This window comes from Eschrichtius robustus, chromosome 11 (genome assembly GCF_028021215.1).
Source record: "Eschrichtius robustus isolate mEscRob2 chromosome 11, mEscRob2.pri, whole genome shotgun sequence".
Classification (NCBI taxonomy): Eukaryota; Metazoa; Chordata; class Mammalia; order Artiodactyla; family Eschrichtiidae; genus Eschrichtius; species Eschrichtius robustus.
The window spans coordinates 101,604,574-101,621,536 of record NC_090834.1 but is presented as its reverse complement, the minus strand read 5'-3'; the positions used below and the strand labels follow the sequence as shown (position 1 = coordinate 101,621,536).

The 16,963-nt window shown below is 38.6% G+C and overlaps 2 pseudogenes; one reads left to right on the top strand and one right to left on the bottom strand.

The window, feature by feature from the left end:
* Nucleotides 1-5,956: 5,956 nt before the first annotated feature.
* LOC137772319 (putative olfactory receptor 5AK3) lies at nucleotides 5,957-6,882 on the bottom strand (annotated as a pseudogene).
* A 3,941-nt stretch (nucleotides 6,883-10,823) lies between these two features.
* Nucleotides 10,824-11,853, top strand: LOC137771849 (pre-mRNA-splicing factor 18 pseudogene; annotated as a pseudogene).
* The last annotated feature ends 5,110 nt before the right edge of the window (nucleotides 11,854-16,963 follow it).

The window sequence follows — 16,963 nt, the reverse complement described above, 5'->3', positions numbered from 1 at the left end:
TGAATAACAAAGTGAATCAGCTATACATATAAATATATCCCCATATATCCTCCCTCTTGCGTCTCCCTCCCACCCGCCATATCCCACCCCTCTAGGTGGTCACAAAGCACCGAGCTGATCTCCTTGTGCTATGTGGCTGCTTCCCACTAGCTATCTATTTTACATTTGGTAGTATATATATGTCCCTGCCAATCTCTCAATTCGTCCCAGTTTACCCTTCCCCCTCCCCGTGTCCTCAAGTCCATTCTCTACGTCTGTGTCTTTACTCCTGTCCTGCCCCTAGGTTCTTCAGAACCTTTTGGGTTTTTTTTTTAGATTCCATATATATGTGTTAGCATACGGTATTTGTTTTTCTCTTTCTGACTTACTTCACTCTGTATAACAGACTCTACGTCCATCCACCTCACTACAAATAACTCAATTTCGTTTCTTTTTATGGCTGAGTAATATTCCATTGTATATATGTGCCACATCTTCTTTATCCATTCATCTGTCGATGGACACTTAAGTTGCTTCCATGTCCTGGCTATTGTAAATAGAGTTGCAATGAACATTGTGGTACATGACTCTTTTTGAATTATGGTTTTCTCAGGGTATATGCCCAATAGTGGGATTGCTGGGTCACATGGTAGTTCTATTTTTAGTTTTTTAAGGAACCTCCATACTGTTCTCCATAGTGGCTGTATCAATTTACATTCCCACCAACAGTGCAAGAGGGTTCCCTTTTCTCCACACCCTCTCCAGCATTTATTGTTTGTAGATTTTTTGATGATGGTCTGACTGGTGTGAGGTGATACCTCATTATAGTTTTGATTTGCATTTCTCTAATGATTAGTGATGTTGAGCATCCTTTCATGTGTTTGTTGGCAATCTGTATATCTTCTTTTTATCCTTACTTTTGTTCTGCTATTTATAATGTGTCTTTTTTCCCTCTGTATGCATTTAAGATTTCCCCTTTATTCCTGGTTTTGATTAATTTGATTATGATGTGCCTTGCTGTAGCTTTTTCATGTTTCTTTTGCTTGGAATTTCTTGTGATTCTTGAATGTGTGGTTTTATAGTTTCATCATATTTACAAAATGATCAAAAACATTTAGTATATCAACCCTGTTTCTCCTGTCCTTCAGGGATTCCAATTACACATACATAAGCCTTCTTAAAGTTGCTCCACAGTTCACTGATGTGTTGTTCATTTATCTCTTTGAGTCACTTTTCTATTATTTTGGATAGTTTCTATTGCTAGGTCTTCAAGATCACTAATCACTTCTTTTGGAATCTCTAATCTGCAGTTACTCCCATCCAGTGAAATTTTTTTAATCATCAGGCTCTATAGGATTTAGCTTGTCTTTCACATCTCTACTTGTCTTTTTTGAACATATGGAGGATGGTTATAATAATTGCTTTAATGTCCTTGGCCAATTCTGACATTTTTGGCAGTTTTGGTCAGTTTTGTCCATTGATTTTTCTTCTACTTATGGCATGTTTTCCTGATTTTTGTATGTATGGTAATTTTTGATTGGATGCCAGGCATTGTGAATTTTACCATGTGTGTTGCTAGGTATTTTCATATACTTATAAATATTCTTGAGCTTTGTTCTGGAGTACAATTAAGTTACTTGGAAATTGTTTGATTCTTTTGAGTCTTGCTTTGTAGATTTGTTGGTTGTAACTGGAGCTGAGTTCAGTATAGAGCTAATCATTTTCACTACTGAGGCAAGTCCTTTCTGTGTGTTCTACCCAGCGCATTATGAATCTTGAGGTTTTCTAGTCTGTCTGGTGAGAACAGGCACTACTCCCAGCCTTATGTGAGCATCAAGCACTATTATCTGTAATTAGTTCCTTCCCTACCTCAAATTGTTTCCGCATGTGTATGTACCGATTAGTACTCAGCTAAATAATTGGATCCTCTGCAGATCTTGGGGTTCTTTCTCTTTACAATGAACTTCCTTCAACATTCTGTCCTGCAAACTTTAGTTGCCTTGCTCTCATCAAATTTTCAGCTCCATTTCCTTTAGGAAGTCCACTAAACATTTCCTGAGTACTCCCTCTCTGCACTGTGGTCTAGGAACCTTCTTAACACAGAAAGCTGGGGAAATTTTGGGTTTATTTTTTTCTTGCTTCTCAGGAACCACTGTCCTTTATTGCTTGATGCACAGTGTCTTGCAAAGTAGTATTTCATATATTTTGTCCAATTTTTATTGTTTCAGGCAGGAGGGTAAATCCAGTCCCTGTTACTCTATCGTGGGCAGAAGTGGGAGTTCTGGAAGAGACTTTTATTGGATGAATAAGACCTATGCTTTAAAGTTGTACAAATTATATTGTATCCAATTATATTGTATTCAAAGCAACTTTGAAGCTTTATCTTATACCACCTGCAATGACAAGCGGACAAGCTTTGAAGTTGGAAAGATCTAGATTTGAATCTTTGAACTGCCATTTAATAGGTATGTGATTTAGGGCAAGAAATGTAAGTTCCCTCAACCTCGGTTTAATCTTTGATAAAATGAGATGGAAAAAAATTTACCTTAAACACACAGGAGTCTATGCATTATTTTTTTTTTTATAGCAGAAATTTGGCAATAGATAGGGTGATACTAAAACAAATCAGAGTTAATCTATAGTTTGTATTTCTGTGAAACACCTAATAAGAATGAGAGAGACCTATATGTATTCTTAGGAAAAATGTTAACAACATACTGTTAAGTGAGTAAAGCAGAAAAACAAGTGGAGTGTGAACTGAATTTTAATTAAAAAATTCTGTGTGTGTGTGTATGTGTGTGTGTTTGTGTGTTTATGTGAAGAAAACACCATCTGCAGGGATATATGAACAATTTAAGTAGGAAGTAGGAATAAGAAAAATAGAGAATCTCTTTTTTTTTTTAAACTTTAAAAGGAGTTGTATTTAAAAAATAATGGATACATATTAATTTATTTTTGCAATAAAAATGAATAACAAGAGAAACAAAGTTCAAGAGAGATAATAGATGCACCTGGTGCAATTCACACCATCAACGTCCAGTAGCCAACAAGCACCAGGAGCACATATGTAGTCAAGTAAAGTTAGGCTTATTTCATAATAAGGAAACACACATCCCAGAGGGACCAGAGTGTTGGATAAGAGGAGATTGGGAAGGCCTCTTGTAGGATTTAGGCTTGTGCTGGGTGATTCTAAGAAGGATTTAGGAAGTGGAGGTGAGTTCTCTTTTGAGTGTTTTTAGGAATTCGGTGGTTGAATATTTTGGTAATTTATACGTAAGAGGTGAGAAAATTAAAGTGGGTAAAGGAGGAGTATTTTCTCATTTTAGTTGGAAGAGGGGAATGTTTAGCTATTTTTTTTTGTTGCTAAGAGTACTTGTCCCTGTTTTATTTCAGACAAACTTAGAGTGGCCTTTTTTTCTGTCTTGGCCCATCTCAGTCATGGAGTGGCCTTGTCTATTTATTGCTCATATTCTGTAAGGGTTGTTTATTTTCAGTTGGGAGCATTATAGCTAATATATCAGCTATCATCTCCAGGGCCATTTTATGATTTCTCCATACCATCAATAATTTCCTCTCTCCATTTATAGTTTATTTTGCTGATGATAAGATGACTTTACCCAATCTTAGAGTTAATTATGCTGGCATATTGGCTCTAATCCTATAGATTTTACTGTGGTCCTCATATTCCAGAATAATGCACAGCTAAATAAGAAAAAGTGTAATTTGCTTTATTCACAGGACTTTTGTCTTTAGATTTTCTTCCCAGGCTAGTGGGCTGATTGCCCACCAAATGAATTCTCCTTAGACAGAGCTCATAGCTGAAGCCTATGGGATTACTACCTGTTCCCTTGAGTGTTTGTGACTATAGGCGCTGAGACAGGATCAAAGGAAACAACCTGTATTAGTTAGTTTTCTGCTGCAGGAGAGAGGAGCTTCCCAGAGGGGAAAGTTTTCATGTTGTAAATCTTAAGAGACTTCTTATTTGCTGTGTGTGTGTGTGTGTGTGTGTGTGTGTGTGTGTGCATGTGATGAGATTGTTTTTGTAATATCTGTCACACCCATGTTGAAATAGTCCTTGTTAGTACTCATTAGTTTTAACATTTACCTAGAGTTTAAGAGTGCCAGGCACTATGATTTCTATGCATTATCTTATCTGTTCCTAACAAACAAGCAAACAAACACATTGAAAAGTCTCATGAGATATGTATTATTATGAGAAACAAGGTTTGAAAGCTCAATTAGCTTCCAGGAAGACACTTCTGGGGAGTGGCAGGGGTGGGATATAAACCACATTCCAAAAGATTCTAAATCCTGTGCACTTAAAAACTACTTTCTAGTGGAGCATGCAATTAAAGCAACATTCTACGTATGCAGATATTTAAATATATTGGGCTCTATCTAATATTACTGAATCAATATCTCCAGGTCTGGGGTATAGTAATTTACACTTTAAAAAACTTCCCCTGGTCATTTGAATGCTGTTGTCCACAGATTGATATTTAGAGACAAGTGTAGGCTACATACTCACATAACTTCCAGTTAGAAAGCTGCCCATATTATTGTTTTTTGTCATCATTCATCCACCCATCCATTCATTCAATATTTACAGAATACCTAATGTGTCTAAGGCTCTATACCAGATGTTAAAAGGTCATAGAAAGAAAGCATATTTCAATTGCCTTATAGATGATAGTGAAGGTCTTATATGTAAATAAATAATTTAGATAGGAAGTGATAAATAATAAATAATATTTATTGATACAAGTGAAGTGCTGTGGGTACTCAGTGGAAGAAGAAATTACTTCCAGGGGCAGAAAGTTGACAGGAAACAGTGTTGACCTGGGAAAACTTCAGGGAGAGACTGACTCTTGAATTGGTAGTAAGATTTGGGCATATGGCAATATTTTGTTTCACACGGTGAATGTACTGAATAACTGTATATGGCTTTCTGGCTTTGAAGAAGTAAGCGGCCATGTTATGAGAGGGCTTATGAAGAGGGCCTCGTGCCAAAGAACTGTGGATAGTCTCTAAGAGCTGTGAGTAGTCCCTGGCTGACGGCCAGCAAGAAGGTAGGAATCTGTCTTAAATGGCAAGGAGATGAATTCCGTCAATAAATGAGTGAGCTTGGAAGCAGATCCATCCCCAGTTGGGCCTCCAGATGAGTTCCCAGTTCTGGCTGACAACTTGATTGTAGCATCTCAGAGGATGCAGTTAAGTGATGTGCAGATTTCTGACCATAAAACTATAAGATAACAATTGTGTGTTTTTTAAGCCCTTAAATTTATGGAAATTTGTTATGCAGCAATAGACACAATTTGGAATTACGATAATACAGATTTATTTCCCTATTGAGGAACAGTTACTTTCTTGGTCTTGTTTTTCAAAACAATGCTACAGTAAGCATCCTTACATATATGTTCTTACAGATTAAAACTTTTATTTCCATAGATCCATTTGCAAGGCTGAAATTCTGGATGGAAGATTCTTCTTTTAAAAAGATATTGCCAGATTCCTTCTGAAGTAAGGTAACACTTCAATTATCTATTAGCAAATGTGAGAGCATCCTTTCCCTTACATCATAGCAATTCATAGGCATTATCATTCTTTTTCAATTTTTGGCAGCCATATTGGTGGTTATCTCATTGTTACTTTAATTTTCAGCTCCATATTAATAGATTGAGCAACCTTTCCTATGTTGTTTGGCTCTTTGCTTTGATTTTTATTTGTTTACATCTTTATTGGAGTATAATTGCTTTACAATGTTGTGTTAGTCTCTGCTTTATAACAAAGTGAATCAGCTATACACATACATATATCCCCATATCTCCTCCCTCTTGCGTCTCCCTCCCACCCTCCCTATCCCACCCCTCTAGGTGGTCACAAAGCACCGAGCTGATCTCCCTGTGCTATGCACGTTTTGATTTCTTAAACATTGGCACTGTTAGTCTGGTTGTTTACAAGCACAGAGAACTAGAAATCAAGGATCAAACTTGAAGTACTTTTTTCCAACCCCTTTTAGGGCTTCTCTCACATCTTGGTTTCTCAGGCTGTAGATGAGGGGGTTTAACATGGTGATCATGACGCCATAAAACAAAGAAACCATTTTTTCTTGCTCTTGAGACTCTGTGGTGCGATGGTGCAGATACATGTAAGACAGAGTCCCATTGCAAATGGTGACGGCTGTCAGGTGGGAGGCACACGTGGAGAGGGCTTTTCTCCTCTCTGCAGCAGAAGAGATCTTCAACATGGCAGCCAGGATAAACATGTAGCAAAAGATGACTACCGACACAGTGAATGTCAAGTTAAACCCCCCACAAAGGCTGCTAGTAGTACGACATTGAAGTAAATACTGGAGCATGAGAGGGCCAGAATTGGGGGTTCATCACAGAAAAATGGTTAATTTTATTGGATTTGCAAAAGTTCAATGAGAAAGTAAAACTTGTGTTTACAGAAGCATTTAGGAAACTGATGAAGTATGAAGGAAACTCATGAAGTATGAAACCCATGAAGTATGAACTGCAGACTCTCTTGGGCATAACTGTTCCATAGTGAAGTGGGTTACAGATGGCTACATAACAGTCCACTGCCACAGCAGCGAGGATGTAGCAGTTACTTGTTGCAAAAGTACCACAGACTAGTAACTGCACCATACATCCTATGAATGAGATGGATTGTTCTGTCCCTACAAAGTTTTGCAACATCTTGGGAGTGATAGCAGAGGTGTAGCAGAGATCAACAAATGCCAAGTTTTGGAGAAAAAAGTACATGGGAGTGTGAAGCGAAGAATCAATCTTGATGAACAGGATCATGCCAATGTTACCCTCTAGAATGAGCACACTTGTGTTGACCAGCAAATCCCAGGAGGATGAATTCAGTCACTTCAGTGCCATTGTTTTGTTCCATGGCTAGCAAAATTAAATATATAAAGTTGCAAAGGAGGAGGAGCAGAGAAAACTAAGACCATTATGATCCTTTAACTAATGGTATATTTAATTTCATAGTGGGGTGTCAGAGAATATTTTCCATGATATAATTGAGTCAGATTTTAAAGGCTGAACCTTGACACCTAACTTAGATATTTTCATCTATAGTTTGAAGAAGTTGCCATGGACGAGTAGCTGTGTTCTCAGTGTGCAAACTGACAGTATTTAATACATACATCAATTCGGGAAAATATAAGAACATTGTTTTATTTAATTAGGCTTTCTTTTATACTATCTATATTTTAATTAGAAATCCCAATTTGCCTAAATACTAATCATTTTATTTGAAATTTTGACATATGCATGGGGTTCTACATGATCTTGTTCCCACCTAGCTCCATATTTTCATTTTATTCCTTTTCATTCCTTAGAAGCTCTTCTCTGCCATGATGGTCACGTGGAATTGTAGAGTCCTTCACAGAACTGTTTATCAAAGTATTTATGGTAAAGGATAATTTTCTTTATAAAATGTCCAATCTGTTGTGGTCCCATGTTTGCAAAAAACATAAAAAGTTCTCAGCATTGTCAAAACTTTGTGGTGGTTTAAATGCTCAATCTCACTTTCTGTAGTTATCTCATCATAGAGTGGAAACAGAGAGTCCAAGGACTGGTGCTGGTTCATGGGCCACACATTGAGTAGCACTGCTCTATGGTGTCCATCCATCCTAATTTACCTATGTGCTTTCCTAGTGATGGATAGCAGATTGCCTACAACTTGTCTCCACTACAAACAACTCAGTGTGTAATTTTTCTAGGGTGTATTCCTAGGGACAAAATTTTTGTGTCTGAGGGTATGCACATATTTCATTTGACCAAGTTTTTCCAGATCATTTTATATAACAGATGCGCCAGTGTACACGCCTACTAATTTTGCATGGGGGTCCCCACATCCTCACTTCCTAGTGAGCATTGATATTTTCCTAATATTTTTTGGTCAGGAAAATAGGTGTAAAATGATGTCTCATTTTTGGTTTTTTCCCTTTAGTTATAAGTAGATTTGATCATTATGTAAACGTTCTTAGAATTTTGGGATTTTATTATTTTGTAAATTGCCTGTTAAATTTTTTTGTAAATGTTTCTAGTGAACTGATTTTACATTTTCTTTGTTTATCCAAGATTTAAATCTCTTGTCAGTTGACTTGACAAATATTTTCTCACATTCTATCATCTATTATTTTGTCTATGATATCTTTCACAGAACAGAAATCCTTAAATTTAAAATAACAATCTAGGGAGGAGCTTCAAGATGGCAGAGGAGTAAGACGTGGAGATCACCTTCCTTCCCACAAATACGTCAGAAATACATCTACATGTGGAACAACTCCTATAGAACACCTACTGAACGTTGGCAGAAGACCTCAGACTTCCCAAAAGGCAAGAAACTCCCCACGTGCCTGGGTAGGGCAAAAGAAAAAACAGACAAAAGAATAGGGATAGGACCTGCAACTCTGTGAAGGAACTGTGAAGGAGGAAAAGTTTCCACACACTAGGAAGCCCCTTCACTGGCGGAGATGGGGGGTGGGTGGGTGGGGGAAGCTTCGGAGCCACAGAGGAGAGCGCAGCAACAGGGGTGCAGAGGGCAAAGCAGAGAGATTCCTGCACAGAGGATCGGTGCCGACCAGCACTCAGCAACCTGAGAGGCTTGTCTGCTCACACGCCGGGGCGGGTGGGGGCTGGGAGCTGAGGCTCAGGCTTCGGAGGTCAGATCCCTGGGAGAGGACTGGGGTTGGCTGTATGAACACAGCCTGAAGGGGGCCAGTGCACAACAGCTAGCTGGGAAGGAGTCCGGGAAAAAGTCTGGACTGGCCGAAGAGGCAAGAGACCATTGTTTTGGGGTGTGCGAGGAGAGGGTATTCAGAGAACCACCTAAACGAGCTCCAGAGATGGGCGCAAGCCGTGGATATCAGCATGGACCCCAGAGATGGGCATGAAATGCTAAGGTTGCTACTGCAGCCACCAAGAAGCCTGTGTGCAAGCACAGGTCACTATGCACACCTCCCTTCCCAGGAGCCTGTGCAGCCCGCCACTGCCAGGGTCCCGTGATCCAGGGACAACTTCCCTGGGAGAACACATGGCGCACCTCATGCTGTTGCAATGTCACGCTGGCCTCTGTTGCCACAGGCTCGCCCCACATTCCATACCCCTCCCTCCCCCCTGGCCTGAGTGAGCCAGAGCCCCCTAATCAGCCACTGCTTTAACCCCGTTCTGTCTGGGTGGGAACAGATGCCCTCAGGCGACCTACGTGTAGAGGTGGGGCCAAATCCAAAGCTGAACCCCAGGAGCTGTGCGAACAAAGAAGAGAAAGGGAAACCTCTCCCAGCAGCCTCAGGAGCAGCGGATTAAATCTCCACAATCAACTTGATGTACCTGCATCTGTGGAATACCTGAATAGACAATGTATCATCCCAAAATTGAGGTGGTGGACTTTGGGAGCAACTGTAGACTTAGGGTTTTCTGTATGCCACTGACTTGTTTCTGATTTTTATGTTTATGTTAGTATAGTTTTTAGTGCTTGATATCATTTGTGGATTTGTTTATTGGTTTGGTTGTTCTCTTTTTTTGTCACTTAAAAATTTTTTTTTATTTTATTAATTTTTAAATTTTAATTATTTTATTTATTTTATTTTTCTTTCTTTTTTCCTCCCTCTTCTGAGCTGTGTGGCTGACAGGGTCTTGGTGCTCCTGCCTGGTGTCAGGCCTGAGCCTCTGAGGTGGAAAAGCTGAGTTCAGGACATTGGTCCACCAGAGACCTCCTGGCCCCACATAATATCAATTGGCGAGAGCTCTCCCAGAGATCTCTGTCTCAACGTTAAGACCCAGCTCCACTCAAAGGCCAGCAAGTTCCAGTGCTGGACACTCCATGCCAAACAAATAGCAAGACAGGGACACAAACCCACCCATTAGCAGAGAGGCTGCCTAAAATCATACTAAGTTCACAGACACCCCAAAACACACCACTGGACGTGGCCCTGCCCACCAGAAAGACAAGATCCAGCCCTACCCGCCAGAACACAGGCACCAGTCCCCTCCACCAGGAAGCTTACACAACCCACTGAACCAACCTTATCCACTGGAGGCAGACACCAAAAACAACGGGAACTATGAACCTGTAGCCTGTGAAAAGGAGACTCCACATACAGTAAGTTAAACAAAATGAGAAGACAGAGAAATATGCAGCAGATGAAGGAGCAAGGTAAAAACCCACCAGACCAAACAAATGAAGAGGAAATAGGCAGTCTACCTGAAAAAGAATTCAGAGTAATGATAGTAAAGATGATCCAAAATCTTGGAAATAGGATGGAGAAAATAAAAGAAATGTTTAACAGGGACCTAGAAGAACTAAAGAGTGAGCAAACAAACAATGATGAACAATACAATAAATGAAATAAAAAATTCTCTACAAGGAATCAATAGCAGAATAAATGAGGCAGAAGAACGGATAAGTGACCTGGAAGATAAAATAGTGGAAGTAACTACCACAGAGCAGAATAAAGAAAAAGGAATAAAAAGAATTGAGGACAGTCTCAGAGACCTCTGGGACAACATTAAGTACCAACATTCAAATTATAGGGGTCCCAGAAGAAGAAGAGAACAAGAAAGGGTCTGAGAAAATATTTGAAGAGATTATAGTTGAAAACTTCCCTAACATGGGAAAGGAAATAGTCAATCAAGTCCAGGAAGCGGAGAGAGTCCCACACAGGATAAATCCAAGGAGAAGCTCGCCAAGACACATATTAATCAAACTATCAAAATTTAAATATAGCTGTGTAGTGGGTTTGTGGCGGCTGGCTGAGACAAAAGGCTTGGTCCAATGAGCCAGAGAGAGAAAAAGAAAACTCGAGCTTCAACCCGGGCAGTGAGATGGCTGTTCTGAAATCAGAGATCCTCCAGAAGATGCAGCTGGTGGAGGACAGGAACCTGCTGGTGGAAAATAAAAAATATTTCAAGCGTAGTGAATTTGCAAAAAAAGAAGAGGAAGCATATTTTGAAAGATGTGGCTACAAGATACAGTCAAAAGAGGAGGACCAGAAACCATTAACTTCATTGAATTCAGTATTAGAATTTGAACTGGCAGAAGAAAAATTACCCATGACTCTTTCTAGGCAAGAGGTTATCAGGAGATTAAGAGAAAGAGGAGAACCAATCAGACTCTTTGGAGAAACTGATTATGATGCTCTTCAGCGTTCAAGAAAAATAGAGATCCTCTCACCAGAAGTTAACAAGGGATTGAGGAATGATCTGAAAGCAGCTTTGGATAAGATTGATCAGCAGTACCTCAATGAACTTGTGGGTGGCCAAGAACCTGGAGAGTAAGATGCCCAGAATGATTTGAAAGTTCATGAAGAAAACACCACAACTGAAGAGTTAGAGGCACTGGGATAGTCTTTAGGAAAAGGTGATGATCATAAAGACATGGACATCATTACCAAATTCCTTAAGTTTCTTCTTGGTGTTTGTGCTAAGGAGCTGAATGCCAGAGAGGATTATGTGAAGCACAGCATGTAGGGTAAACTGAACAGTGCTACTCAGAAACAGACTGAGTCCTATCTCAGACCCCTTTTCAGAAAGCTACGGAAAAGGAATCTTCCTGCCAATATTAAAGAATCCATAACAGATATCATTAAATTCATGTTGCAGAGGGAATATGTGAAGGCTAATGATGCTTATCTTCAGATGGTCATTGGAAATGTCCCTTGGCCCATTGGTGTCACTGTGGTTGGCATCCTTGCCAGAACTGGTAGGGAAAAGATTTTTTTCCAAGAATGTTGCACATGTTTTAAATGATGAGACACAGTGGAAATATATTCAGGGACTGAAGAGGTTAATGACCATTTGCCAGAAGCACTTTCCTACAGATCCATCAAAATGTGTGGAGTACAATGCACTATGAGATCTGTGTGTGGTCTGTAAATATCAACAGAAACTTAAGGAAGACTGGCATGGACTTCCAGAATTACCAACAGGCATGAGGAAAGAAGAAAAAGGGAGTTTCTGGTCTCTGAGTTCTGCCTAATGCAACTGTTGGTTTTCAGAACTGTGTTGGCTCTCATGTCACATCTGACTGCCAAGTGATTTTTGTGTCTTGCTTTTATTTTAAATAGTAGAAAAATTAAGTTCTAAAGACTTTTCCCCATAATTTAAATGTGTAGACAACAGTCACAGGGCAGGGTTTAAAATAAGTTTTCCCCTCTAGATATGAAAGTTGCAGTTAGAGGATTAAAAAGGAACATTTGAGGATGGACTTAATTATTTCTGAAAAATATGGTAATTTTCACATTGCCTCTTATGAAGTGTTTATAGAAAAATATTTTTACATTTTTCACCAAAAACATGGAACCATTTAATGAAACTTGATAGTACTTAAATGTTGCTGAACTTTTGCCATCTTGCAATAGATTTGAATGTAAATGCTAAAAAAAATTAAATACTAAGGAAAAATATTAAAAGCAGCAAGGGAAAAGCAACAAATAACATACAAGGGAATCACCATAAGGTTAAGAGCTGAACTTTCAGCAGAAACTCTACAAGCCAGGAGGGAGTGGCAGGACAAATTTAAAGTGATCAAAGGGAAAAACCTACAACCAAGATTACTCTACCCAGCAAGGATATCATTCAGATTTGACAGAGTAATTAAAAACTTTACAGACAAGCAAAAGCTAAGAGAATTCAGCACCACCAAACCAGCTTTACAACAAATGCTAAAGAAACTTCTCTAGTCAGGAAACACAAGAGAAGGAAAAGACCTACAATAACAAACCCAAAACAATTAAGAAAATGGTCATAGGAACATACATATTGATAATTACCTTAAATGTAAATGGATTAAATGCTCCAACCAAAAGACATAGACTGGCTGAACGGATACAAAAACAAGACCCATATATATGTTGTCTACAAGAGATCCACTTCAGACCTGGGGACACAGACGGACTGAAAGTGATGGGATGGAAAAAGATATTCCATGCAAAAGGAAATCAAAAGAAAGCTGGAGGAGTGCTAATCATTGGAAAGAATGAGCAGCATAATTGTGTGTTCTCAGATTGTAACTAGCAGCAAGAAAAGAATGAGGATTCAGAGTTCAGTGAGGAGGCTATTGCATGGATATAGGTGAAAAATAATATACACTTGTGTCTTGGCAAGTAGGGTAGAGCTAAGGAAGAAGAGCAGCCAAGAGAACACTGTGTAGGAAACTTGCATAAGCCTCTTAGATAGCCTCATCCACCAGAGGGCAGACAGCAGAAGCAAGAAGAACTACAATCCTGCAGCCTGTGGAAGAAAAACCACATTCACAGAAGGATAGACAAGATGAAAATGCAGAGGGCTATTTACCAGATGAAGGAACAGGACAAAACCCCAGAAAAACAACTAAATGAAGTGGAGATAGGCAACCTTCCAGAAAAAGAATTCAGAATAATGATAGTGAAGATGATCTAGGACCTCGGGAAAACAATGGAGGCAAAGATCGAGAAGATGCAAGAAATGTTGAACAAAGACCTAGAAGAATTAAAGAACAAACAAACAGAGATGAACAATACAATAACTGAAATGAAAACTACACTAGAAGGAATCAATAGCAGAATAACTGAGGCAGAAGAACGGATAAGTGACCTGGAAAACAGAATGGTGGAATTCACTGCTGCAGAACAGACTAAAGAAAAAAGAATGAAAAGAAATGAAGACAGCCTAAGAGACCTCTGGGACAACATTAAACGCAACAACATTCGCATTATAAGGGTCCCAGAAGGAGAAGGGAGAGAGAAAGGATCAGAGAAAATATTTGAAGAGATTATAGTCGAAAACTTCCCTAACATGGGAAAGCAAATAGCCACCCAAGTCCAGGAAGTGCAGAGAGTCCCATACAGGATAAACCCAAGGAGAAACATGCCGAGACACATAGTAATCAAATTGGCAAAAATTAAAGACAAAGAAAAATTATTGAAAGCAGCAAGGGAAAAATGACAAATAACATACAAGGGAACTCCCATAAGGTTAACAGCTGATTTCTCAGCAGAAACTCTACAAGCCAGAAGGGAGTGGCATGATATACTTTAAGTGATGAAAGGGAAGAACCTACAACCAAGATTACTCTACCCGGCAAGGATCTCATTCACGTTCGATGGAGAAATCAAAAGCTTTACAGACAAGCAAAAGCTAAGAGAATTCAGCACCACCAAACCAGCTCTACAACAAATGCTAAAGGAACTTCTCTAAGTGGGAAACATAAGAGAAGAAAAGGACCTACAATAACAAACCCAAAATAATTAAGAAAATGGTCATAGGAACATACATATCGGTAATTACCTTAAACGTGAATGGATTAAATGCTCCCACCAAAAGACACAGGCTTGCTGAATGGATACAAAACCAAGATCCATATATATGCTGTCTACAAGAGACCCACTTCAGACCTGGGGATGCATACAGACTGAAAGTGAGGGGATGGAAAAAGATATTCCATGCAAATGGAAATCAAAAGAAAGCTGGAGTAGCTATACTCATATCAGATGAAATAGACTTTAAAATAAAGAATGTTACAAGAGACAAGGAAGGACACTACATAATGATCAAGAGATCAATCCAAGAAGAAGATATAACAATTATAAATATATATGCACCCAACATAGGAGCACCTCAATACGTAAGCAACTGCTAACAGTTATAAAAGAGGAAATCGACAGTAACCTACAATAGTGGGGGACTTTAACACCTCACTTACACCAATGGACAGATCATCCAAAATGAAAATAAATAAGGAGACAGAAGCTTCAAATGACAAAATAGACCTGATAGATTTAATTGATATTTATAGGACATTCCACCAAAAACAGCAGATTAAACTTTCTTCTCAAGTGTGCATGGAACATTCTCCAGGATAGATCACATCTTGGGTCACAAATCAAGCCTCAGTAAATTTAAGAAAACTGAAATCATAACACGCATCTTTTCTGACCACAAAGCTATGAGATTAGAAATGAATTACAGGGAAAAAAAGTAAGAAAAAACAAACACATGGAGGCTAAACAATACGTTACTAAATAACAGAGAGATCACTGAAGAAATCAAAGAGGAAATCAAAAAATACCTAGAGACAAATGACAGTGAAAACACGACGACCAAAACCTATGGGATGCAGCAAAAGCAGTTCTAAGAGGGAAGTTTATAGCTATACAAGCCTACCTCAAGAAACAAGAAAAATCTCAATAAACAATCTAAACTTACACCTAAAGGAACTAGAGAAAGAAGAATAAACAAAACCCAAAGTTAGAAGAGGGAAAGAAATCATAAAGATCAGAGCAGAAATAAATGAAATAGAAACAAAGAAAACAATAGCAAAGATCAATAAAAGTAAAACCTGGCTCTTTGAGGAGATAAACAAAATTGATAAACCATTAGCCAGACTCATCAAGCAAAAGAGGGAGAGGACTCAAATCAATAAAATTAGAAATGAAAAAGGAGAAGTTACAACAGACACAGCAGAAATACAAAGCATCCTAAGAGACTACTACAAGCAACTCTATGCCAATAAAATGGACAACCTGGAAGAGGTGGACAAATTCTTAGAAAGGTATAACCTTCCAAGACTGAACCAGGAAGAAACAGAAAATATGAACAGACCAATCACAAGTAACGAAAGTGAAACTGTGATTAGAAATCTTCCAACAAACAAACGTCCAGGACCAGATGGCTTCACAGGTGAATGCTATCAAACATTTAGAGAAGAGCTAACACCCATCCTTCTGAAACTCTTCCAAAACATTGTGGAGGAAGGAACACTCCCAAACTCATTCTATGAGGCCACCATCACCCCGATACCAAAACCAGACCAAAATACTACAAAAAAAGAAAATTACAGACCAATATCACTGATGAATATAAATGCAAAAATCCTCAAAAAATACTAGCAAACAGAATCCAACAACACATGAAAAGGATCATACACCACGATCAAGTGGGATTTATCCCAGGGATGCAAGAATTCTTCAATATATGCAAACCAATCAATCTGATACACCATATTAACAAATTGAAGAATAAAAACCATATGATCATCTCAATAGATGCAGAAAAAGCTTCTGACAAAATTCAACACCGATTTATGATAAAAACTCTCCAGAAAGTGGGAATAAAGGGAACCTACCTCAACATAATAAAGGCTATATAGGACAAACCCACAGCAAACATCATTCTCAATGGTAAAAAAGTGAAAGCATTTCCTCTAAGATCAGGAACAAGACAAGGTTGTCCACTCTCGCCACTATTATTCAACATAGTTTTGGAAGTCCTAGCCACAGCAATCAGAGAAGAAAAAGAAATAAAAGGAATCCAAATGGGAAAAGAAAAAGTAAAACTGTCACTGTTTGCAGATGACATGATACTATACATAGAGAATCCTAAAGATGCTACCAGAAAACTACTAGAGCTAATCAATGAACTTGGTAAAGCTGCAGGATACAAAATTAATACACAGAAGTCTCTTGCATTCCTATACACTAATGATCAAAAATCTGAAAGATAAATTAAGGAAACACTCCCATTTACCATTGCAACAAAAAGAATAAAATACCTAGGAATAAACCTACCTAGGAAGACAAAAGACCTGTATGCAGAAAACTATAAGACACTGATGAAAGAAAATAAAGATGATACCAACAGATGGGGAGATATACCATGTTCTTGGATTGGAAGAATTAATATTGTGAGAATGACTATACTACACAAAGCAATCTAAAGATTCAGTGCAATCCCTATCAAATTACCAATGGCATTTTTTACAGAACTAGAACAAAAAATCTTAAAATTTGTATGGAGACACAAAAGACCCTGAATAGCCAAAGCAGTCTTGAGGGAAAAAAACGGAGCTGGAGGAATCAGACTCCCTGACTTCAGACTATACTATAAAGCTACAGTAATCAAGACAATATGGTACTGGCACAAAAACAGAAACATAGGTCAATGGAACAGGATAGAAAGCCCAGAGATAAACCCACGCACCTATGGTC